The sequence below is a fragment of the Schistocerca gregaria genome, chromosome 8, assembly GCF_023897955.1.
Source record: "Schistocerca gregaria isolate iqSchGreg1 chromosome 8, iqSchGreg1.2, whole genome shotgun sequence".
Classification (NCBI taxonomy): domain Eukaryota; kingdom Metazoa; phylum Arthropoda; class Insecta; order Orthoptera; family Acrididae; genus Schistocerca; species Schistocerca gregaria.
In genome coordinates this window covers 355,578,662-355,606,240 of record NC_064927.1, presented here as the reverse complement: position 1 = coordinate 355,606,240, position 27,579 = coordinate 355,578,662, and the positions used below count along the sequence as shown (strand labels likewise).

General features: G+C 42.2%; 1 protein-coding gene across 3 annotated transcripts in view; it reads left to right on the top strand.

Annotated features, from left to right (window-relative positions):
- The window catches only part of LOC126283941 (putative fatty acyl-CoA reductase CG5065), a 464,455-nt gene that overhangs the window by 211,784 nt on the left and 225,092 nt on the right, over window positions 1-27,579 (top strand). For all 3 annotated transcript variants that reach the window (XM_049982334.1, XM_049982332.1, XM_049982336.1), the window contains exon 2: window positions 9,369-9,405. The gene's annotated coding sequence lies outside the window, so the exon portion shown is untranslated. The remainder of the gene's footprint in view (window positions 1-9,368; window positions 9,406-27,579) is intronic.

The window sequence follows — 27,579 nt, the reverse complement described above, 5'->3', positions numbered from 1 at the left end:
CATCAGAGGTATAGTGGGCGTCGGGAATCGAACTCACCTATAAATAGTTGCGTGAGCCCAACAATACTTCAGTGTGGATGGAATCCCGGCAGAGAGTACACACGACCGCTGGGCAGGTCATCGAAAAATTGTGCATAAAATGCAAACAACTGGGCAGGACACTGAGAAGCACGCTATTAATCAGTTGCGCCGAGAAAACGTGAGAGTTCGCTTCAGTAATCTTCTTCACAGATAATATTAAACTAAAAATAGTAATGCAGTGAGACAGCAAAGCCGGCCGTGCGGTTCTAGGAGCTACAGTCTGGAACCGGGTGCCCGCTACGGTCGCAGGCTCGAATCCAGCCTCGGGCATGGATGTGTGTGATGTCCTTAGGTTATTTAGGTTTAAGTAGTTCTAAGTTTTAGGCGACTGATGACCTCAGAAGTTAAGTCGCATAGTACTCAGAGCCATTTGAACCATTTTTTGAGACAGAAAGAATGACGGGAGAGTAGCACCTCGTCGTTTACTACCACAGACGGTATCAGAAATGGTGCCACGTACAGGCCAGCTGGACTTCCGAAACATTATTGAGTAGAAGGAACGAAATTAAATAGTACGATGGCTCGAAACCGAAGAATGTACGCTTGTATTTTTTTCCTTCGATGTTTTGTTATTGACATCACACTTACTGCGAGGGAAGCGTAAATATCGTGTACGAAGTATATATAAAAAAGGGGTACGGAATAGAATGGTATATTTTGGATAAGCAGACGCTAAATAATTCCCGCAATTTGAGTGAAATCGAACGTGTGCCATGATAAACTATATGATCAACAGTATTCGGACTCCCAGCTAGATTATCACACACTAAAGAAATAATTTTAAACACTCTGACTATAAACGCTGGCTAACTGTGAACTGGGATAGGGATTACCGATTATTATACTAATAAAGGACGAGCGTTACCAGAGGCGAAAGGCTCGTCAAGAAAACTAGGGAAAGTCTACATGTTTGGTCGAAATGATAGTTGCTAACAATATACACTCCTGGAAATGGAAAAAAGAACACATTGACACCGGTGTGTCAGACCCACCATACTTGCTCCGGACACTGCGAGAGGGCTGTACAAGCAATGATCACACGCACGGCACAGCGGACACACCAGGAACCGCGCTGTTGGCCGTCGAATGGCGCTACCTGCGCAGCATTTGTGCACCGCCGCCGTCAGTGTCAGCCAGTTTGCCGTGGCATATAGAGCTCCATCGCAGTCTTTAACACTGGTAGCATGCCGCGAAAGCGTGGACGTGAACCGTATGTGCATTTGACGGACTTTGAGCGAGGGCGTATAGTGGGCATGCGGGAGGCCGGGTGGACGTACCGCCGAATTGCTCAACACGTGGGGCGTGAGGTCTCAACAGTACATCGATGTTGTCGCCAGTGGTCGGCGGAAGGTGCACGTGCGTGCCCGTCGACCTGGGACAGGACCGCAGCGACGCACGGATGCACGCCAAGACCGTAGGATCCTACGCAGTGCCGTAGGGGACCGCACCGCCAGTTCCCAGCAAATTAGGGACACTGTTGCTCCTGGGGTATCGGCGAGGACCATTCGCAACCATCTCCATGAAGCTGGACTACGGTCCCACACACCGTTAGGCCGTCTTCCGCTCACGCCCAAACATCGTGCAGCCCGCCTCCAGTGGTGTCGCGACAGGCGTGAATGGAGGGACGAATGGAGACGTGTCGTCTTCAGCGATGAGAGTCGCTTCTGCCTTGGTGCCAATGATGGTCGGCGTATGCGTGTTTGGCGCCGTGCAGGTGAGCGCCACAAGCAGGACTGCATACGACCGAGGCACACAGGGCCAACACCCGGCATCATGGTGTGGGGAGCGATCTCCTACACTGGTGATCGTCGAGGGGACACTGAATAGTGCACGGTACATCCAAACCGTCATCGAACCCATCGTTCTACCATTCCTAGACCGGCAAGGGAACTTGCTGTTCCAACAGGACAATGCACGTCCGCATTTATCCCGTGCCACCCAACGTGCTCTAGAAGGTGTAAGTCAACTACCCTGGCCAGCAAGATCTCCGGATCTGTCCCCCATTGAGCATGTTTGGGACTGGATGAAGCGTCGTCTCACGCGGTCTGCACTTCCAGCACGAACGCTGGTCCAACTGAGGCTCCAGGTGGAAATGGCATGGCAAGCCGTTCCACAGGACTACATCCAGCATCTCTACGATCGTCTCCATGGGAGAACTGCAGCCTGCATTGCTGCGAAAGGTGGATATACACTGTACTAGTGCCGACATTGTGCATGCTCTGTTGCCAGTGTCTATGTGCCTGTGGTTCTGTCAGTGTGATCATGTGATGTATCTGACCCCAGGAATGTGTCAATAAAGTTTCCCCTTCCTGGGACAATGAATTCACGGTGTTCTTATTTCAATTTCCAGGAGTGTACATAAAAGGCGGACTGCCGGCCGCGGTGGTCTCGCGGTTCTAGGCGCGCAGTCCGGAACCGTGCGACTGCTACGGTCGCAGGTTCAAATCCTGTCTCGGGCATGGATGTGTGTGATGTCCTTAGGTTAGTTAGGTTTAAGTCGTTCTAAGTTCTAGGGGACTGATAACCACAGCAGTTGAGTCCCATAGTGCTCAAAGCCATTTGAAGAGGCGGACTGAGAAATTTAAGTAAGTCCGACTAACGTAGAGCAACTACAACCGTCAAAGCTCAAAGACAACGGGAACCATGGGCTGTATAATTACGAAGAAAATAACATAATAAGACTCGGCAAACACTCGCCTTCCTTCACATCCACATTTCGGAGAGAGAGAGAGAGATGCAGGGATACAGTGAATGCTAACTTGAGCATGTGTAAGGGCAGTGCATAAAGCCTAATTACAACTTTCGTAGTACTATCCTAGCAAATTTTGTCATAATCCTAGGAAATTGGCTCATACACTGTGTGATCAAAAGTATCCGGCCACCTGGCTGAAAATGACATAAAAGTTCGTGGCACCCTCCATCGGTAATTCTGGAATTCAATATGGTGTTGGCCCACCCTTAGCCTTGAAAACAGCTTCCACTCTCGCAGGCATACGTTCAGTCAGGTGCTAGAAGGTTTCTTGGGGAGTAGCAGCCCATTCTTCACGGAGTGCTGCACTGAGGATAGGTATCGATGCCGGTTGGTGAAGCTTGGCACGAAGTCGGCGTTCCAAAACATCCCAAAGGCGTCCTATAGGATTCAGGTCAGGACTCTGTGCAGGCCAGTCCATTACAGGAATGTTATTGTCCTGAACCACTCCGACGCAGTCCGTGTATTATGAACAGGTGCTCCATCGTGATGAAAGATGCAATCGGCATCCCCGAATTGCTCTTCAACAATGGGAAGCAAGAAGGTGCTTTAAAACATCAATGTAGGTCTTTGCTGTGATAGTCCCATGCAAAACAACAAGGGGTTCAAGCCAATCTCCATCAAAAACACAACCACACCATACCACCACCCCCTCCGAGTTTTACTGTTGGCGCTACACACGCTGGCAGATGGCGCTCGGCGGGCATTCGCCATACCCACACACTACCGTCGGATCGCCACATTGTGTACCGTGATTCGGCACTACACACAACGTTTTTCCACTGTTCAATCGCCCAATGTTTATGCTCCTTACATCAAGCGAAGCGTTGTTTGCCACTTACTGGCGTGATGTGTAGCTTATGACCAACCGCTCGACTATGAAATCAAGTTTTCTCACCTCCCATCTGTCATAGGACTTGCATTGGATCCTGATGCAGTTTGGAATTCCTGTGTGATGGTCCGGACAGATGTCTGCCTATTACACATTACGACTCTCTTCAATTGTCGGCGGTCTCTGTCAGTCAACAGACGAGGTCGGCCTGTACGCTTTTATGCTGCACGTGTCCCTTCACGTTTCCACTTCACTATCACATCGGAAACAGTGGACCTAGAGATGTTTAGGAGTGTGGAAATCTCGCGTACAAACGTATGACACAAGTGACGCCCAATCACCTGACCACGTTCGAAGTCCGTGCATTCCGCGGAGCGCCCCACTCTGCTCTCTCACGATGTCTAATGACTACTGAGGTCGCTGATATGGAGTACCAGGCAGGAGATGGCAGCACAATGTACCTAATATGAAAAATGTATGTTTTTGGGAGTGTCCGGATACTTTTGGTCACAAAGAGTACATGGTTCAGAGCAAACACGAATTCCAGTCTCGGTCAGAAGTTCTCCCCCAGAGGAGCTATTAGCATCAGTTTTGGCTTTTGTGCTCCCTCGTAATAATATTGCATAGTACTAATAATTATTATTACGAGGGCACAGGTACTTACCTGCTGACTGTATTTTCGGCACAGTAGAGAAACTTCTACGGAAAATCCAACAATTGTAAGAAAAGTGGAATACAATGAGGTGTACCAGTCTGTGGGTAAAGTAAGAACCGTGGTGAAGACTGGAGAGTGAGAGAGGTGAAATTATTATCCAAATGCATGCGGAATTTGGATCACATAAGTGAAATGAAACGAATTTCCATATCAAAGGACGAAGCTATGGGAAACTCTCTCACCGATATTGAGGCAACTGGATTCTAGAGGTCCCAGCAAGATGTACGAGACCGGCAGTCTTAAAAAAGAAACGCGAATGGACCATTACAAAACTCTTTCCTTAACCCCGAGCTGAAGTACTTCTCGGCTATCCAGTTTCATATGACAAGAAGAAAGAAGTTGACGGTTTATTGTAAACTATTTACGGAGAACACTGACAAAATCGAGATTACTAAAGTTGGAGTACGTCAGTCATTGACGGTACACCCATGTTGTTCAGCACATAGGTAGAGGAAATTGCTTGTGATTGTTTAGAAGATACTTCTGGTTCGTATGTTTAAATATAACAGTTACCTCAAAGAACGATCCTAATTATAAATAATACCATTGTTAAATCATTGTTGTTATGATAATTCGAAATTTTTTAAATAGTTGTGAAGCAACAATAGGATCACAAGTCTCGGTAAGGCCCTGCATATCAATGTTAGAGATGTCGATTTATAATTTTTTAATGATATCTCATACTAAATTATGAGAAATATGTAATATGATGTAGTATAACAAGCATTATACAGTAGGATGTTTGTTGCCTTCAGTAAAAAAGATTTGCTTTTAAAAATCATTCAAAGCCGAACACGTCCAAATGGTTCATGCAAATGGTTGTTGTTGTTGTTGTTGTTGTTGTTGTTGTCAGTCCTGAACCTAGTTTGATGCAGCTCTTCATACTACTCTATCCTGTGCAAGATGCTTCATCTCCCAGTACTTACTGCAACCTATATCCTTCTATATCTGCTTAGTGTACTCATCTCTTGGTCTCCCTTTACCATTTTGCCCTCCACGCTGCCCTCCAATGCTAAATTTGTGATCCCTTGATGCCTCAGAACACGTCCTACCAACCGGTCCCTTCTTGTCAAGTTGTAGCACAAACTCCTCTTCTCCCCAATTCTATTCAATACCTCCTCATTAGTTACGTGATCTACCCATCTAATCTTCAGCATTCTTCTGTGGCACCACATTTCAAAAGCTTCTACTCTCTTCTTGTCTAAACTATTTATCGTCCACGTTTCACTTCCATACATGGCTACACTCCATACAAATGCTATCAGAAACAACTTCCTGACATTTAAATTTATTCTCTTCTTCAGAAACGCTTTCCGTGCCATTGCTAGTCTACATTTTATATCCTCTCTACTTCGACCATCATCAGTTATTTTGCTCCCCAAATAGCAAAACTCATCTACTACTTTAAGTGTCTCACTTCCTAATCTAATTCCCTCAGCATCACCCGACTTAATTCGACTACATTCCATTATCCTCGTTTTGCTTTTGTTGATGGTCATCTTATATCCTCCTTTCAAGACACTATCCATTCCGTTCAACTGCTCTTCCAAGTCCTTTGCAGTCTCTGACAGAATTACGATGTCATCGGCGAACCTCAAAGTTTTTATTTCTTCTCCATGGACTTTAATACGTACTCCGAATTTTTCTTTTGTTCCCTTCACTGCTTGCTCAATATACAGATTGAATAACATCGGGGATAGACTACAGCCCTTTCTCACTTCCTTCCCAACCACTGCTTCCCTTTCATGTCCCTCGACTCTTATAACTGCCATCTGGTTTCTGTACAAATTGTAAATAGCCTTTCGCTCCCTGTATTTTACCCCTGCCACCTTTAGAATTTGAAAGAGAGTATTCTAGTTCACATTGTCAAAAGCTTTGTCTAAGTCTACAAATGCCAGAAATGTAGGTTTGCCTTTCCTTAATCTATTTTCTAAGATAAGTCGTAGGGTCAGTATTGCCTCAAGTGTTCCAACATTTCTGCGGAACACCTGAGGCAATACTGACCCTACGACTTATCTTAGAAAATAGATTAAGGAAAGGCAAACCTACATTTCTTGCATTTTTACACTTAGAGAAAGCAAATGATAACATGTCCATATTTAAATGTGCTTTTTAAAGGAATGTTTCCATTGTAGATTTGGTTTACAGATATGAATTGCCTTTGGCACAATAGTAACGGCGTTTGTATTGCAGTATGTTGTTTTCATTCATATGTAAGCCTGAAATAGGTTTTATGTTAGTAGCTTGTTGTCACCCCATTTCACCTGGGTACGTTGCAGTTTTCTGCAGGTGAGTCGTCGAAAACGTGCGTTGCACTAAACTACGGCTAGCTGGACTTCCGAAACATTATTGAGTGGAAAGAACGAAATTAAATAGTACGATGGCTCGAAACCGAAGAATGTACACTTGTATTTTTTCCTTCGATGTTTTGTTATTGACATCACACTACGAGGGAAGCGTAAATATCGTGTCATTGGGTTGATCCACTACCTCAAACGTTGTTTGATAATATATTCGTCGCTCTCAGCGGTGTTTAATCTTGCTGCACTGGAGAAATGCCGCAGCTGTAATAATTGTAATCTTAATTAAGCTCTCGGCGTGCTGCGTTGTGCAGTATTAATTTACACAATCCTTCTAATTTTGCTGTGGATTGCCTAATAACAAGTAGAGCAAATAGTCATACACCTACGTCTACATCTACATGAATACCCTGCATATCACTTTTAAGTGCCTGGCAGAGGATTCATTGAACCACCTTCACAATTCTCTATTATTCCAGTACCCTACAGCGCGCGGTAATAACTAATACCTATATCTTTCCTTACCAACTCTGATTTCCCTTATTTCATCATGGTGAAAGTTTCTTATGTAGGTCGCCGTCAACAAAATATTTTCGCTTTCGGAGGAGAAAGTTGGTGATTGGAATTTTGTGAGACGATTTCTGCGATTGAAAAACGTCTTTCTTTTAATGATGTCCATCCCAAATCACTGTGTCATTTAAGTGACACTGTCTCCCCTATTACGCGATAATACAAAATGCTCCCTTTCCTTGAACTTTTTCCATGTACTCCGTCAATCCTCTCTGATAAGGATCCCACACCGCGCAGCAGTATCCCAAAAGAGGACGGACAAGCGTAGTGCAGGTAGTCTCCTTAGTAGATCTGTTAAGTTTCCTAAGTGTCCTGCCAATAAAACGCAGTCTTTGGTTATCCTTACCAACAACTTTTTCTCTGTGTTTCTTCCAATTTAAGTTATTCCTAATTGTAATTCCTAGGTATTTAGCTGAATTTACGGCATTTAGATTTGATTAATTTATCGTGTAATCGAGGTATAACGGATTCCTTTTAGCACTCATGTGGATGACCTCACACTTTTCGTTATTTAGGTTCAATTGCCAAATTTCACACTGTACATATATATTTTCTAAGTAGTTTTGCAGTTTGTTTTGATCTTCTGATGACTTTACTGGTCGATAAACGACAGCATCATCTGCAAACAACCTAAGACGGCTGCTCAGATTGTCTCCCAAATCGTTTATATAGATTAGGAACAGCAAAGGGCCTCTAACACTACCTTTGAGAACGCCTGAAATCACTTACGTTTTTACTCGATGACTTTCCGTCAATTACTACGAACTGTGACCTCTCTGACAGGAAATAACAAATCCAGTCACATTCCTCAGACGATATTCCATAGGCACGCAATTTAACTTCAAGCAGCTTGTGAGGTACAGTGTCAAAATCCATCCGGAAAGCCGTTAATACGGAATCATTTTTAGCTCCCTTGTCGATAGCACTCAACACTTCGTGCGAGTAAAGAGGTAGTTGTGTGTCACAAGAACTATGTTTTCTAAATCTGTGTTGACTGTGTGTCAATAGACCGTTTTCTTCGAGGTAATTCATAATGTTAGAACTCAATATATGTTCTAAAATCCCGTTGCGTATCGACGTTGACTCCTACTACCTTTCTTGAATATTGGTATGACCTGTCCAACTTTCCAGTCTTTGGGTACGTATCTTAACATCGAGCGAACGATTGTGTATGATGGTTAAGTATGGAGCTATTGAATCAGCATACTCTGAAAGGAACCTACTTGGTATACAGAGGGACCAGCAGATTTGCTTTTATTAAATGATTTGAATTGCTTCACTACTCCGAGGATATCTACTTCGTTTCACCTGTTGGCAGCTGTTCTTGATTCGGATTCTTGAATATTGTTGCAGCAGAAGCTGGGTAGCACAGTCGCCGAGTGTAATGGTTATGATACTATAATACTATACTGTTGCATGGAAGGTCGCGAGTTCAAAACTCACCTGAACTGTAAAATTTTAATTTTTATATTCGGTTCGAGTACATTTTAGAAGTATCCACAAATGGCAAGAATCATTGTACTGGAATGTTCTGTAGTTGTATACATACCGTATGTTTTTTGGACGGAGGCAGTTCGTTCGGCACATTTGTATGTGCAAGTGCCGAATAAACCTTCGTTAAGTGAAGTTAGTGTTCGTCATTCATCTACTTACATCTTCCTCTACGTGACAATATTTACTTCGTCTTCTTTCGTGAAGGCATTTCGGTAGGCTGTGTTTAGTAACTCTGTTTTGGAGGCACAGTCGTCGATAGTATCTCCATTGCTATCGCGCAGAGAAGGCATTGATTGTGTCTTGGCGATAGCATACTTCACATACGACCAGAATCTCTTTGGATTTTCTGCCAGGTTTCGAGACAAACTTTCGTTGTGGAAACTGTTATAGGCGTCTCGCACTGAAGCCCGTACTAAATTTCGAGCTTCTGTAGAAGAATGCCAATTTGGAAATTTTGCATCCTTTTAAATTTGGCAGGTTTTTTGTTGAAAATGAAATGCGAGCTCACTACAGCTCTTTTTTTACATTGTTTGTTTGAATTTACAATTACATGTGCAAATGAGCCTTTATATTGCTGTACATGCGTGTTGGGTTTATCCCTTGCGTAATTGATGTGTTTGTTTGCAGGAGAGCTGCCACGTGCGAAGGACGAGTTAACCGGCAAGTGAGTACCCTTCAACGTACTTGTTTGTGCAAAAAGGTTGATTATCGTTCACCTGAATAATCGTTCACTCAGTAGCAGATTGTGCGCAATTTTGAAATTTCTTGGCAGTACCGGACCGAGATTCAAACCCAGAATCTTGCCGAACGCGATGTTCCGTGTTGAGAGTCCCGGCACACAGCTTTAATCTACCAGGAAGTTTCACCAGTGGCCTAATATATGGAATTTCATTTAGTAGCTCAAGTTTGAGCGTCTTGCGCGCTTCAGCATATTAAGAACAGGAGCATCGCATTACATTACTTGTATTCTATAGATATTTAGCTTGTGGAAAGAAGTCCAACACGTCTATTTTATTAAAGTGCAATACAGTGAAGTGACTTGACACTACGAATGACTATTGTAGTACAAAAAGCTAATTATAAAATAAATTAAAAGATTTAAGAGTTCTAGTGAATGAATGTAAGAGTTCAATGGATTACGGGGAGTTGCCCCTATGTAAGTTCTGTAATCCAGTCGTATTCGACAACATGTCAGATGTTGAGTCCAGCTTTTAAGCTTTGTATATTCCTGTTTCTAAAATAATACCCCTACATGTTGCGTTTAAAAAAAGAAAAGTAACCTATTCGTCAATGGAAGTGAGCGAAATGAAGAAACTTTATTTTTAAACCACCTGTAGCAGTAATATTGCGTAGTGCAAACGTAGCTGAATTCAGACGCTTTATTAGTTTTCTGAGTGATATCAATTCTAAGGTAAAATCAAAAACAGAAACAAGGTCAGATTTAATTTTTGTATGAAACTTGCAAAACCCGTCGAAACTTTTGGTACAAAGTGTAGAGAGAGCCCACTCACGCGGATACATACCGTCACAGAAATTCCAATCACAGTCCGAAGCAGAAAAGAGGAGTGATCGGAACGTTGGTGGACCGGGCTAAAATAATCTCTCAACCACTGTAACTTGAGCTCCAAGCATTTAAAAACTGCCGGCAGAAGAAAAGGCCACACTGATAAACACGTAAATAAAGCACTACGGCATAAAAGATCTGTTGTTATAATGAAATGAACCAATTATAGGAAAAGTTCTGCTCCCTTTCGTAGAAACAGTTACAGATCGCATCAGTGGAGTACTCAGACACTATTAACGGTGTTTAAAGTAACAAGAAAGGTGCGTGAAACTTTCAACACAGCAAAGGACATACGCCTGCCTGTTGCTGTGGCATTTCTTCCATATGCAGTCAAGTGGGCGTTCGAACTACGAAAAGAATCATAACACCCGCCTTAAGGACAAAAAGAGGAATTCTCAGCTGGGAACCACAAAAATCGTTTCTCCCATACTGTTGTTATGACAGGATCCAATCGTAACTATGCTAGGATGTTTAGAGGCCATATAAATTCAGAAGCACAAAAACAATTTAAACAGAAAAGGAGGATTGAAATTAGAGAAGTTGTGGGACTTGGCGCCATTTGCTTTATTCAGCACTAACTCTTTCTCAATAAAAGCTACAGGAGACAAGCAGGCACGACTCAGCTGTCTTAGGCAGCTGGCTGATGATGCCATGAACTGATCATTGAGTGGATACATATAAACAGTTCGGCCTGCGTATCTTGTTCCAGATTGTAACAGTTTTCCCAGTGGTTATAGCCTCTGATGTCTCCAGTCTTCAAAGACAAAACGCTAGGCAGAGAAATTTGCCTAGAACCACGGTCTAATGTCTGTTGTTGTTGTTGTTGTTGTTGTTGTTGTTGTGGTCTTCAGTCCTGAGACTGGTTTGATGCAGCTCTCCCTGCTACTCTATCCTGTGCAAGCTTCTTCATCTCCCAGTACATACTGCAGCCTCCATCCTTCTGAATCTGCTTTGTGTATTCATCTCTTGGTCTCCCTCTACAATTTTTACACTCCACGCCGCTCTCCAATACTAAATTGGTGATGCCTTGACGCCTCAGAACAAATCCTACAAACCGATCCCTTCTTCTGGTCAAGTTGTGCCACAAACTCCTCTCCCCCCCCCCCCCCCCCCCAATTCTATTCAATACCTGCTCATTAGTTATGTTCAAAAATGGTTCAAATGGCTCTGAGCACTATGGGACTTAACTTCTAAGGTCATCAATCCCCTAGAACTTAGAACTACTTAAACCTAAATAACCTAAGGACATCACACACATCCATGCCCGAGGCACGATTCGAACCTGCGACCGTAGCATTCTGCTGTAGCACCACATTTCGAAAGCTTCTATTCTCTTCTTGTCTAAACTATTTATGGTCCATGTTTCACTTCCATGCACGACTACACTCCATACAAATACTTTCAGAAACGACTTCGTGATACTTAAATCTACACTCGATGTTAACAATTTTCTCTTCTTCAGAAACGCTTTCCTTGTCATTGCCAGTCTGCACTTTATACCCTCTCTACTTCGACAATCATCAGTTATTTCGCTCACCAAATAGGAAAACTCCTTTACTACTTGACGTGTCTAATGCCCATAAAACAAAAATCGCCGTGTCCGGTTAACAATCAGAAAAAGATAATTTAGAATTCTTGGCAGGTTTAACGCCAAATTCAAACAGTGCGTATATGCATACACTGTGGTGATAAGTCATGGGATAGCTATTTGCACACACAAAAATGGCGGTGGCATAGCGTCCACGAGGTACAAAAGGGCAGCGCTTTGGCGGGGCTGTCATTTTTACTCAGGTGATTAATCTGAAAAGGTTTCCGACAGGATTATGGCTGCACGACGGAAATTAACAGCCTTTGATTGTGAAACGCTAGTTGGCGGTAGATGGGTAGATGCATACGACATTGCATTTCGGAACTCGTTAGAGAATTCAGTATTCTATGATTCATAGTGTCATACGTGTGCGGAGAATACCACTTTTCAGGCATTGCCTCTCACCGACGACCTTCACTTAACGACCGAGAGCAGCGGCGTTTGCGTGAAGTTGAGTTGTCGGTGTTAACAGACAAGCAACACTGCGTGAAATAAGCGCAGAAGTTAATGTGGGACGTACAACAAACTTATCCGTCTGGATAGTGCGGCGAAATTTGGCGTTAATTGATTAAGGCAGCACCCGATCGACGCGAGTGCCTTTGCTAACAGCATGACATCGCCTGCAGCAGCTCTCCTGGGCTCTGGATCATATCGGTTGGATGGATCCTAGACGACATGATAACAGTGGTTTAGTCAGACGAGCCCCGGTGTCATTTGGTAAGAACTGATTGTAGGGTTAGAATGTGACGCAGACCCCACGAAGCCATGGACCCAAGTTGCCAACAAGTGCAAGCTGGCGGTGGCTCCATAATGGTGTGAGCTCTGTTCACATGGAATGGACTGAGTCCTCTGATTCAACTGAATCTGTCACTGGCGGGAGTTGGTTATGTTCGGCTACTTGGAGACCATTTGCAGCTATTCGTGGACTTCATGTTCCGGAACAACGATGGAATTTTCATGGGCGACAATAGGCCGTTCACAAGTCGTGGGGTCGCAGTTCTTTGCGATTGGTTTGAAGAACATTCCGGACAGTTCAAGCGAATGATCTGGTCACCGAGGTCGCCCCCACATGAGTGTCAACAAACATTTATGGGACGTGATATAGAGGTCAGTTCCTGCACAAAATTCTGTGCCAGCATAACTTTCGCAGTTATGGACGGCTATAGAGCCCGCATGACTCAGTACATCTGCAGGAGACTTCTAACGATTTGTTGAGTCCATGCCTCATCGAGTTGGTGCACTACGCCGGACAAGGAGGTCCGACGCGATTATTAGGAGGTATCCCATGACTTTTGTCACCTTAGTGTACTTAAATGGTGGTGGTGGTTGCTTGGGTTGGGTAATGCTTCGTTTGAGCTGTTACAAACGATTTGGGTTTGGAAGGAAGGGAAGTGTTGCCCTTATTGAGATTACTCCTTTAGAATTGGACGTAGGAAGCCATCGAGCTAAACGCCTTTGTCTACCGGACAGTTCGCAGGTAGTGTCATATGCGTCTGAAATGGGAAATTAAAAATTGGTACAAAGAATACTGGAACCTGAAATTCTAACTTTCCTTGAGCAGTCCTCTTACCATTAGGCTATCTGTAGAAATATGCTCAGCAAAATTAAAACTCTTCTTAACGGCTTGGGCGACTTCGTGTCGCCCATCTAATGGCTATGAGATAATTTTTACTTAATTTCATATTGGGCACTGTCTTATGAACCATCGTCATTTGTCAAGCCCACGATCCCGCACCACTTTGCTGTCATTGTAACGAACTGCTGACTATACACCACTTTCTGAACCAGTGTCAACTTTTTAACTCATTGCATTTTAATGTTCGTTTGTCATCTAAGCTATGAAAGGTTTTGCCAGATTTAGCCCATGCTGTAGACATGGCGAAGGTGGTCCACTTTCTTAAACTCTTATCGAAAGGCCTCTAATGAAGCGGGTCGTTTAAGTTGTTCATTTTACCTTTGCAATATGTAGATTGCTTTTTAACTAACGGTCCGTGTTCATTGTCACTCTTCGCTAAAGTTTTATCCACCCACTACCCGTTCAGACTCCTGTATGTCAACTAACTTTATGAACCATTGGTGGTTTCTCTAGAATATGACCCTTTTTAGGTCTTGTTTATGACCTGAGCTTTATAACCGTAGGCTGTTGGCTACCACATTTCTCCCTGTGCTGGCCACGCACTAGTGATGAAAATTTCTCCCTTCGCAAGAACTCAACATTATACCTCAGAGCCGAGCATCGTCGCTCTGTCTTGCATTTTCAGCTATGGCTTCACAGGTGAGCTTGTATCTTAGAATGACTTTTAACTTTTGCGAGTTATCTTTCTCAAGCTTATCATTTACGTAAATGTCGAATGTTGTCATATGATAACATTGTCTGAAGTGGGTATTCTCCGAAATGTAGCTTCTGTATACTTCTTAGAGTTCCGGTGAACATGCCTGACTTCCTACAGTTTTCTTACTTCTAATGTTTATCTGTTGTAATTGATGCAGGTGTTAAAATAAGTGTCAGCTTTTCTGACTACCCATGTCGTCCGGCCTACGCATATTTTGAACAGTCACTCGTTGCATAAGAGATTTATCGCGGTGTGCCGATTACTTCAGACTTTCAACATGATTTGTGCAAAGTTCACAGATGAAGATAATCTGTAATCAAATGGGTGTGCTAATTGAAAATTACGGATAGTCTGAGTCGTGTGGAAGAAATGAGTTTTCGATGACATGAATTCGATGTGTCGCATCGGTTTGAGAAACTCTGTACTTACTGGTACCGTTGGGTCCTCGTAAAAACTTCAGTCAATTTCATGTTTTAAAGCTCTTACAAGTAAAACGGTACGCTGCGGATTGAACCAGCCAACCATTTTGCTATCTTGGTCTTGTCTTAACAATTTTTTGGTTCGCAGTGTAGCTTTCACTGTAGTTTCAAGAAATGATAATAGCAGTAATTTGATGTGAAGCATTCTTGTGAAGTGGAGACGGGCAACAGATAGTACTTTTTTTTTCGATGAACGCGTGAATGATAATTAGTAATACAAGCTGAGATGTTAGCAATACCAGCCTGAGATGTTAGCAATACCAGCCTTTTCAAACTGTGTGTTTACTACAAAATCATTCAGTGACGTTAGTATTACTGATTGCGTCAGGGGCAAATAGGTGTCGCAGGTAAAACAAGATTTACATCTATTAAAATCATGTACCCAGTATATCACCGAAGATCTCCAAATACTCCCATTTCAGCGAATTAGGTGCTCATTGGCGAGAGACCGTGATGGTGATAAGCGATCTCAGTTGCCAGTATTTAGGCCAAGAGCGAAGTTACGTCTTACAGTCGTAGTTATCAGACAGCGACACCTGTTGCTCGCAAGTAGCAAAGGTCAGGAGAAGCTTTACTTGAAGCAGGCAGCGTGGATTGCTGTTTGACGGGAACATCACTTTTTCACCTAGGCAGAATCACCCCAGCCATTGTCCACCCGCCCATAACTTCGCCAAACACTGTGACCATTCCTCTAAGGCAGTGGTTCCAAACCCCGGGGTAATTAACCCTGAACGGTTCGATTGTGTATCGGCCGGTTCGTAATAAAACATTTATTTTCAAATACAGCACTTGTATTAAGATGTGAACCTGTGTGGTGGAGGTTACAGCTTCTGTAAAGAATTGTGAACGTCGTCTCCGCATAGTCCACCCACTATACACATTCTTTGTGCCTTGTATCGCGCATGTATGGCGCTAAAATTGAGACACATATGTCTCATACGCAAAAATATCTCATGAATACGCCCTTTCCGAGTATTAAGTAGATCTCTCAATGGATCAGAAACTGGATGCGTGCGTATTTCCTTCGCAACTGACAGCACAACACAACAATAACTGCAAGCTCACACATAATAATAATAATAATAATAATAATAATAATAATAATTATTATTATTATTATTATTATTATTCGTAGTAGTAGTAGTAGTAGTAGTAGTAGTAGTGAAACTTCCTGAGAGATTAAAACGGTGTGCCGGACCGAGACTCGAACTCAGGACCTTTACCTTTTGTGGGCAAGTGCTCTACCATCTGAGCTACCCAAGCACGACTCACGACCCGTGCCTTACAGCTTCAGTTCTGCCAGTACCTTTTCTCCTACCTTCCAAACTTAACAGAAGCTCTTCTGCGAACCTTGCAGAATTAGCACTCCTGGAAAAAAGGATATAGCGGAGTCATGGCTTAGCCACAGCCTGGGGATGTTTCCGGAATGAGATTTTCACTCTCCAGTGGAGTGTGCGCTGATATGAAACTTCCTGCAGAGTGAAAATCTCATTCTGGAAACATCCCCCAGGCTGTGGCTAAGCCATGTTTCCACAATATACTTTCTTCCAGGAGTGCTAGTTCTGCAAGGTTTGCAGGAGAGCTTCTATGAAGTTTGGAAAGTAGAAGACGAGGTACTGGCTGAAGTAAAGCTGTGAGGACGGGGCGTGAGTCGCGGTTAGGTACCTCAGATGATAGAGCCCTTGCCCGCGAAAGGCAAAGCTCTCTAGTTCGAGTCTCGGTCCAGCAGACAGTTTTAATCTGCCAGGATGTTTCATATCAACGCACACTCCGCCGGAGAGTGAAAATCTCATTCTAGTAGTAGCAGCAGCAGTGGTCAGACAAAGCATTGGCAGTCTCCCAATTTCTGCCAGATCAGAAGTAAGGAGTATAGCAATCAAATAATTTACAAACAGCATCTTTAGTGCACACATTTTAAATTGGTTGATTTTAACTGATAGTGCTACTAGCGTGTGTGTGAAGCACGTGTCGATAAGGAGAAGAGTGTTGCAAAAAAAGCACTTTCTGCAACAAGCCTCTACTCTCAATATGGATAGTTAGCTTCCTTTTCTGGGGATGAGTCGTAGGTACCACTCGAGTTTCACTGACAGTTTCTTCATCATTCTCCCAAAAAAAAAAAAAAAAAAAAAAAAAAGTTAGAACAAGTTTGTGGTTTAATTAGACACGTACAAACTGTAAATATATCTTTCATCATTTTAAAAATAAACTTTTTCGAAGAAAATTCTTTTTCTTTCAAAATTTTGGTTAAGTGCTGATGGTGACGGGTGGTGAGGGATCGTTGGAGCGGGGGTACTAGCTAATATCGATCGGATTGCACTATGGGGCGATGGTCTCAGTAAGGCTGGGAAACTACTGCTTGGCTCAAATGGCTCTGAGCACTATGGGACTTAACATCTTAGGTCATCAGTCCCCTAGAACTAAGAACTACTTAAACCTAACTAAACTACGGACACCACAAACATCCATGCCAGAGGCAGGATTCGAACCTGCTACCGTAGCGGTCGCGCGGTTCCAGAATGTAGCGCCTAGAACCGCTCGGCCACTCCGGCCGGGGGAACCACTGTTCTAGGATGATACACACTTAAGAGGGGGGGGGACTGAACCCTATTAATGTATCGCGTTTACTTCCTTAAATGCTGCTCGTAGTCTAATGGACGGTGAGTTGAGACAAAAAAATATAGCTCCTGCGGAAATCAGGCACGTGTTGAAGCCGTCTTGTCGTATTAAAACGTTACTTCGCCAGTGCTCAAGCTTGGTTTTTCATCAGCGGCAAACACTTCGTCCGTTTAAACGTTAAAAGCCACGTGATAGTTCTTTAGCTTCAGCCAGCAGTGTCTTACTCTCATAATAAAGTATTGATCGAACCGAAAACTTGTTTGGGCATGACTGTGTTGTACTACGCATTGTCGTATTGGAACAGTTGTACACTAGCCTTCCTGTAAATCGAGAAATTAATAATTAATTCAATATGGTATCCGAAACACAATTTAATAAATATTTCTCACTTACGCAAAGCATTGTCAGAAGTAAGGCAGCTCGAGTAGAAAGCTACGAGGCAAAATGGATCTAAAAATACGATATTTTCTTGTTACTGTATGAATACTTTGTCATCAGCTTGTACATTTGGCGTTAAGCACCAAACTTGTTTAATATCAAAAACACACACACACACACACACACACACACACACACACACACACAAGCGCGCGCTGGGGGGGGGGGGGGCGAATGATGTTAAATACAATGCACGTAAAGCGTTTATACAGTGTTTACCGTAGTAAAAAAAACTAATCTATTAACAAGTGTCCCTCTCCAGTTTTCTGCATACTTAGAGGAATTTGAGTGTCAGTACGCAGACCTTAGTTTCATAAATATTGTAATGAAGTGCGGTGAGATTGGAAAAACAAACAGTTTTGCAAGATTAAATGATTTCAGAGTGCTGTTAAGTACGAAACACTAGAAGTTTATTAATGCAATTCATCAGTAGCTCAGTGCGCAACGTTAGCGGATTGTAATTTATGACGTCGCTTGTTCAACACTCGCTAGTAACATTTTTTATAATTTTTTATTTGCCTATTTATTTACAAATGGAAATGTTAAGTATGGAATTGTAATTTTTTTAGAGCAGGAAATTAATTACTATTCGCTTGACAATTAGAGTATTAACGATAAATTGAAGTTCAGTACAAAAGAGCCAATCATCAAACAGTAAAATCAATTTTTTTTTTCAGAAACTGAACGGTTTTATTGAAGCGAATAATTTTTTACTTTTAACAAAATGACATTTCACGTGTATGTATCAAATTATAATTTATTTTCGTACAACCAGCAATTAAAAAAGTTATTTTTATTAAATAATAATGATTCAGTATTTGTTAATTATCGTTTCAATTTTTTAATAAACACAGAATTTAAAAATAAGTTCAAAGAAAACGCTACTCTCTGAGCTGCGGACGATTTGGTTAAAAATAAATGTTTCATACTTAACAGCGCTTAGAAACTATCGAATCTCCAACGGCGATTTTGTCGTCAGATTTTGAGAATTCTTAGTATTGCTTGAGGAATTCGATGTCCGGCGCCATTCGTCACAACCTGTTAAGTATCAAGAAAGTTAAAAGGGGGGCAGTTCTTAAGGTCACCTTGTAAGATCCTCCAAACGTTAACAGTTGGCCCAAGAAAACAGTGTTGTAACTTTATCACTTATCACTTCGTGTATTGCAGACGGAGAGATAAAGCATCACGCGAATAGGTCAAAGATTAGAAAGAAACTGATTGTAAGTCTGGGCGGCAAAGTGTTGTGCCATTATGTTTTACAGTAATTACCGAAAGCCACGTAAAAATGCTAAATCGTATGGGTCTTGCTGCGTTACAATTTGTGTTGTCCATAGGCGGCACAATTTTTTTTCTGTCAGTACTATTTGATTACAGCACTTGAAGTTATGCTTGAAATTTTGTCACTCATTTCTCAAGGAAACTGATGTATATTTTGTTTACATCCTTTTTAACTTTCTATTTTTTTGTTGTTGCGTTGCTGCGTGAGGGGCAGATATATGTATGTTACTAATTGCGAATTTAAAAGCCCCTAGCATCGGCCTCTGCGGCATGTGCAGTCGCTTTGCAGTTATTTTGTAAACGGTGGTAACTGTGATGCCCTAGCGGGCGTATTACTTCGCCATGTGAGCTACTATTATCCACATCGTGTACAACCACCACCACCTCCACAACGTGCTACTCTTCTTCTGATAAGTGGTTTCCGCTAGTTTCGTATCGTATTTTCTGCCTTCACAATGTATGTAGAACTAACATCCTTTAAATCGCTTCAAGGTGACGAGTTACCCGTGCACAAATAGCTTTGAGAGGAAGAGTTGTCCGTGCAGGATGATCCACGTCAACATCAACAGAGTGATTCGCATTCACGTTTAAAAACACCCGAAGCGACGTAGATGAAGCTGAGACAAGTATTTTAATATAATACATATGGGGTTGCATTTGTCGATAAATACTACAAAAGGAATGACAGATGTTGAACATGTGACGTCACCAGATGACGTACCTCGCCGAACGTGCAGCGGTTGAGGCTGTTGGTGTGGATTCCCGGCCTACGTGCGCGATTACTGCGTACGGGGCTCAGTGTTAGTCTTGCGTCAGGCAAGCAGTAATTATTTTTTTCCTTCATTGAGTACGACAGTTGCGTGCTCACATTACAGTTTTGATTTATTAACTCATTTACTCGTCTCGCGGTCTCCGTTGGTTTATTGCAAAGTGCAGCACAGCATAAACCTGCCGTATTACGTCACAGGTAACTCTGTGTGGAAGATTCCGAACTGCATCATTACCAGTAAATGACGTATGTTCTCCTTATTTACTAAATGTCAGTAAATAAAAAAAAGAAGGGACAAAAGGTAAGAAACACCAAATAACAGGTTTTCCTTGATAACAGAGAAAACAATAATTTTGCGACTTCTACGTTTACAACAGATCGCTTTGCTTTTACGAAAGGTGGTCGAAATTCGCACCGTTTGTTTGAATGCAAGTATCGCACATCGCACAATTATCCCTTCATGCACGCTCTCGAAAATCCCTCTGTATTTTGGATGTGACGTCACATGTTGAACATTCATATCCACTCTTCGGGTATTTCACGAAATTTGTGGCCCCCTTGTTTCTTATATGAAATTGCGCATCTCAGTGTCATCCACATCGCTTCTGGAGAGAGAGAGAGAGAGAGAGAGAGAGGGGGGGGGGGAGGGAGGGGGGGGCGGGCTTGATCGTTCATGGCTATGTACTACACCCTGCGGTGTGTGGCGGAGAATATTTGGGGTAAACTGTCATTTCCCAATTTTTTTGTTCCATGTGCGAATGCGTCGCGGAAAGAACAGCAGTTGGTAAGATTTCCAGGAATTCGAATTTCTCTTATATTACGCCAAATATTTGTGGAGGGATGTAATGTATTGCAGGACTCTTGGTGGAAAGTACGCTCACTGAATATAACAGTTATACTCCGTCCGGTGCATAACGTTGGTCTTACGGCGGTTGCCAGTGGAGTTTGATTAGCTCTTTCTATCTACTCGGTTTATCCTATCCTGTAAGTTTTCCAGAAAAATAACAGTCGAGAATCGATCGAAAGTCTTGTAAGCCACCTCTCTCGTGGGTAAAATACATGGTCTTGTTTCTTCCAATGAATCTCGTCCTGGCATCTTTTGTTGGTATAACTACTTGACGTTGACTTCCCAGATTGTCGCGCTTCGTAGGGATACTGCTATACTTTTATGGTTGCTAGTTTCCAGTTATTGATAGAAAATCGTGTAATTGAACAATAATTGATCTTCCAGCTTATTTATACGCAATATGTTACCTTCTCGGCACCAAATGTAGGTCCTCCGCGGATCATCCGGCATTTCTATATAGTGACAATAACTTAACACATACGTAAATTGTGTGTGTGTGTGTGTGTGTGTGTGTGTGTGTGTGTGTGTGTGTGTGTGTGTCATCAGTCTTCTGGCTGGGTAGATGCCGCGCCGCCCGAAACGAAATCGCGCCTACTCCTATGACCTGCTTCGTCCAGATTTATATGATATGTTCAGGGCTTGACCAGAAAATAAAGCGAAAGAAGTGAGAGCTCCAGATGGCCAAGTGTGTAAAATAGAGATTTTGGCGCGGGTCGCGTGAGACATGAGCCATTTAGGTGATTAAAAAAAGAAAGCATAAATATCGGTTGTTTATTACAGGCAAACTATAAAAGATTGAAACACATTGCGCGTGTCACTCCGTTGAGGAAAATTCGAAGGTTCTAAACAGCTCCGCTGTTGTTTGTAGCAACATGGCGACTACACCACAAGAGAAATCATTGAGTGAAGTCAATCCATTTTTCAAGTGCAACGTGCATTCCGCCTTCGATTCAGCAAGAAGTTGCCTCCGCACAAGCAGATTTGTGACTGGTATACTAAATTCTTGGAGGGTGGTTGCATACGCGAAGGGAAGAGCACTGGACGTCTTGCACGTCTGATGAAAATGTCGAGTTTATCCGAAATGCATTCACACGAAGTCCTCGGAAATCTAAAAGACGGGCAGGCCAGGAACTTCAACTCCCTTAAACAACGGTGTGACGTGTTCTGAAACGACGCTTGTATATGGAGCCTTACAACTTGCAGTTATCTGGTAACTGCCTCCCGGCGATTAGAGCAGAATGTACACAAATTTCGCATTTCAGTTCTCTAGGATGTAACAGCGGTCATCTTCCCGAACGACCCATCTTTTCGGGCGAATTGACGATTTATCGGGTTAAGTAAACCGCCAAAATGTGAGAATTTGGGGGTCACAAAATCCTGGCGGAGTCGTCGAACGTGAAAAAGACTCGCCGAAACTGAATGTGTTTTCTGCCATTTCTGTTCAGTTTTTATGGGCCTTTCATTTTTGCGGAGGAAACTGTGATGGGAATGTTGTACCTGGACATGCTGCAGAACTGTTTGTTCCCCAACTTCGCGAAGATTCCAGTAGCTGCATTTTTATGGATGACGGCGCCCCGCCTCACTTTACCTTGAGACATGGCTTTGTCTTAACAACATTCCACAACGTTGGATTGGGAAAGCTGCACAACAAGATTTTGGTTATTGCTTTTGGCCTCCCATGTCACCAGACTTCACGAACTATTTCTTGGGGGTACATAAGACAGTCTTCGTCCCACCTATGGCAGCTACTCTTAAAGAGCTGAGAAATAGAATAGTTGAACCTGTCAATTGTTGCGGTCTTCAGTTCTGAGATTGGTTTGATCCAGCTCTCCATGCTACTCTATCCTGTGCAAGCTTCTTCATCTCCCAGTACCTACTGCAGCCTACATCCTTCTGAATCTGTAGCCATGTATGGAAGTGAAACGTGGACGATAAATAGCTTAGACAAGAAGAGAATAGCTTTCGAAATGTGGTGCTACAGAAGAATGCTGAAGATTAGATGGGTAGATCACATAACTAATGAGGAAGTATTGAATAGAACTGGGGAGAAGAGGAGCTTGTGGCACCTGTATTTGAATACGCATGCCTATACCAGTTTCTTTGGCGCTTCAGTGTATAATGGTAAGACAGAGATTTCAGAATCAGGCTTTAAATTGTAAGACACTTCCAGGAACAGATGTGGACTCAGATTACATTTTATTCGTTATGAACTGTAGATTAAAACTGAAGAAAGACATGAATTTAAAGAGATGAGATCTGGATAAACGGAAAGAACCAGAGGTTGTAGAGTGTTTCAGAGGGAGCATTAGACAAGAACGAGGGAAAGGAGTACAGTAGAAGTAGTATGGATAACTAATAGTGAATGCACCAGAGGATCAAGTAGGTAAAGAGAGGACGGCTAGTAGAAATCCTTTGTAACACAAGACACAGAATTTAATTGATCAGAGGAGAAAACATAAAAATGCAGTAAATGAAGCAGGCGAATAGGAATACAAGCATTAAAAAAATTAGATTGATAGGAAGTGCAAAAAGGCTAAGCAGGAATGGCTGCAGGACAAATGTAAGGATTTAGAAGCATATATCCCAAGGGGAAAGACAGCTGCCACCTACAGGAAAATTAGAGACCTTTGGAGAAAAGAGAGCCACCTGTATGTATATCAAGAACTCGGATGGAAAACGAATCCTAAGCAAAGAAGGGAAAGCAGAAAGTTGGAAGGAGTGTATAGGAGGGTCTGTATAAGGGAGATGTACTTCAGGGCAACATTATGGAAATGGAAGAGAATGTAGAGGAAGATGAGAAGGGAGATACGATACTGCGTGAAGAATTCGACAAAGCACTGAAAGAAGTAAGTCGGAGGAAGACCCCGCGAGTAGATAACATTCCGTCAGAGCTACTGATAGCCTTTGGAGAGCCAGCCATTACAAAACTCGTCCATCTGGCGAGCAAGATGTATGAGACAGGTGAAATACCCTCATACTTCAAGAAGAATATAATAAGCACAATAGTGAAGATTATCGAACTATCAGTTTCATAAGTCGCAGCAGCAAAATACTAACACGAATCCTTTCCAGAAGAATGGAAAAACTGGTAGAAGCCACCCTTGGGGAAGATAAGTTTGGGTTCCTGAGAATTGTAGGCACACGCGAGGCAATACTGACCCTACGACTTATCTTAGAAGATACATTAAAGAAAGGCAAACTTACGATAATAGCATTTATAGACTTAGAGAAATGTTTTGACACTGTTGACTGGAATAGCCTCATTTAAATTTAAAAGGTGGAAGGGAAAATACAGGGAGCGATAGGGTATTTACAATTTGTACAGAAACCAAATGAGTTATAAGAATAGAGGGGCATGAAATGAAAGCAATGGTCCAGAAGGCTTGCGGAGTGTGGATGTAGATGTAGAAGGGAGTGAGACAGGATTGTAGCCCATCCCTTCTGTTATTCAATATGTACATTGAACAAACTGTAAAGTAAACCAAAGAAAAATTTGTAGTAGGGCTTAAAGTTCAGGGACAAGAAATAAAAACTCTGACAGAACTAAAATGTTATCGACAAACCTCAGAGACAGCAAAGGACTTGAAAAGCAGTTGGACGGTGTCTTGAAAGCAGAATAGAAGATGAACATATAAAAAGCAAAGCGAGGATGCTGGAATGTAGTCAAATCAAATTAGGCGATGCTGAGGGAATTAGAGTAGGAAACGAAACACTTAAAGTTGTAAATAAGTTCTGCTATTTGTGCAGCACAATAACTGATAATGGCCGAAGTAGAGAGGATATAAAATGTAGACTGGCAATGGTAAGGACACCGTTTCTGAAGAAGAGAAATTTGTTAACATGGAGTAAAGATTTAAAAGTCAGGAAGTCTTTTCTGAAAGTATTCGTATGGATTGTAGCCGTGTATGAAAGTTAAACATGCTCGATAAACAGTTTAGACAAGAAGAGACTAGAAGCTTTTGTAATGTTGTGCTACAGAATATTGCTGAAGATAAGGTCGCTAGATGACATTACTAATGAGGAGATACTAAATAGAATTGGAGAGAAAAGAAATCTGTGGCACAACCTGACTAGGAGGAGGGATCGGTTGGTAACGCACATTCTAAGACATAAAGGTATCACCAATCTAGTACTGGAGGGAAGGGGTAAAAATCGTAGAGGGAGATCAAGAGATGAATACAGTAAGCAGATTCAGAAGGATGTAGGTTGCAGTGGTTACTCGGAGATGAAGAGGATTGCGCAGTATAAAGTAGAATGGAGAGCTGCATGAAACCAGTCTTCGGACAGAAGACCACAACAACAACAAACTGAAAACAACTCAGCTGAACACCCAGAAGCACACTGGTTAATACAAGGTTCGCGCAACGACTACAGGGAACTAAGACGGAACCAAAAATGAATAGTCTTTTGGGTACCAGTTGCCATTTCGAATTCTATTAATTCATTAAATATATTTAAAAACAGTGGTTCAGGAGATTGGAGACGTCGCAACAGTGCCATCCTTTCAACACATTAAATCTATTGTATCTGCTGAACACTTATACAGGGTGGTTCTTAACGTTTGAAAACCTCCGAAGCGATTTAGATGACGCTGAAACAAGTAATTTAATGTATGACACATGAGGCTACAAATTTCGGGAAATACCACAAAAAGTGGATGAGAAATGATGAACATGGGACGTCACCAGGTGACGTACCTCGTTGTGCGTCTAGAGGTTGGGCTTGGGCATGAAGGGATAATTGAGCTAATCAAGGAAAAGCTGTCCTTATTTTGTTTCATTTCTTTTGTTCTTTCTTTTGATGTGTACAGACGTTATTTAGTAAAAAAAGAAAACATACGTCATTTACTGGTAGTCAGCATTTCGAAAGCTTATACTCATTTATGTGACGCAATACGCGAAACTTTCCTTTTCCTACTGTTCTTTGCACCTAGATACTTATTGATAACCTCAAGTACTGTGGTATGAATGGGACAGCGCTTAGATGGTTTAAATCATACCTAACTGGAACAGTGCAGAAAGTTTGAAATAAGCAGTTCACATAATATGCAAAAACTGGTGATTTCTCAAACTGGGGAATAATCAAGAATGGGGTGCCGCAAGTTCGGTCTCGGGTCCTCTGCTGTTTTTAGTATATATTAATGACTTGCCATTCTATATTATGTATGAGACAGGCGAAATTCCCTCAGACTTCAAGAAGAATATAATAATTCCAATCTCAAAGAAAGCAGGTGCTGAGAATGTGAAAATTACCGAACTAGCAGTTTAATAAGCCACTGCTGCAAAATACTAACACGAATTCTTTACAGACGAATGGAAAATCTGGCAGAATCCGACCTCCAGGAAGATCAGTTTGGATTCCGTAGAAATGGTGGAACATGTGAGGCAATACTGACTCTACGACTTGTCTTCAAAAATAGATTAAGGAAGGCAAACCTAGATTTCTAGCATTTGTAGACTTAGAGAAAGCTTTTGACAATGTTGACTGGAATACTCTCTTTGAAATTCTGAAGGTGGCAGGGATAAAATACAGGGAGCAAAAGGCTATACACAATTTGTACAGAAACCAGATGGCAGTTATAAGAGTCGAGGGACATGAAAGTGAAGCAGTGGTTGGGAAGGGAGTGAGACAGGGTTGTAGCCTTTTCCCGATGTTATTCAGTCTATATATTGAGCAAGCAGTAAAGGAAACAAGAAAAGATTGGAATAGGCATTAAAATCCATGGAGAAGGAAAAAAAAGTTTGAGGTTCGCCGATGGCATTGCAATTCTGTCAGAGACAGCAAAGGACTTGGAAGAGCAGTTGAACGGAATGGACAGTGTCTTGAAAGGAGGGTATAAGATGAACATCATCAAAAGCAAAACGAGGATAATGGAATAGAGTCGAATTAAGTCAGGTGATGCTGAAGGAATTGGATTAGGAAATGAGACACTTAAAGTAGTAAAGGAGTTTTGCTATTAGGGGAGCAAATAACAGATGATGGTCGAAGTAGAGAGGATATAAAATATAGACTGGCAATGGCAAGGAAAGCGTTTCTGAAGAAGAGAAATTTAACATCGAGTATTGATTTAAGTGTCAGGAAGTCGTTTCTGAAAGTATTTGTATGGAGGGTAGCCATGTATGGAAGTGAAACATGGACGATAAATAGTTTGGACAAGAAGAGAATAGAAGCTTTCGAAATGTGGTGCTACAGAAGAATGCTGAAGATTAGATGGGTAGATCACATAACTAATGAGGAGGTATTGAATAGAATTGAGGAGAAGAGGAGCTTGTGGCACAACTTGACTAGAAGAAGGGATCGGTTGGTAGGACATGTTCTGAGGCATCAAGGGATCACCAATTAGTATTGGAGGGCGGCGTGCAGGGTAAAAATCGTAGAGGGAGTCCAAGAGATGAATACACAAAGCAGATTCAGAAGGATGTAGGCTGCAGTAGGTACTGGTAGATGAAGCATTGCACAGGACAGAGTAGCACGGAGAGCTGAATCAAACCAGCCTCAGGACTGAAGACCACAACAACAACAACAACATTCTATATTCACGAAGATGCAAAGCTAGGCAAGAATTAACTGATGAAATTGTAAACGATGTTTTTCAGAAAATCATTAAGTGGTTCTCTGCAAATGAGCTCTCATTAAACTTTGACAAAACTCAGTATATACAGTTCCACACAGTAAATGGAATGATACCATTAATAAATATAGACTTCGATTAGAAATCGGTGGCTAAGGTAGAAATTCAAAATTTCTAGTTGTATGTATTGATGAGAGGGAAACTGCGAGACAGGTAGATACTATAAAAAAATCTTACCTCAATGTAAACACACAATCGTCTAACGCATTGCAAAAAAAATACAGCCTGCCAGCTGCAAGAATCGAACCCTGAGCCCCTGTACGCAAAAGTCACACATGTGGTCCCAAGCCACACA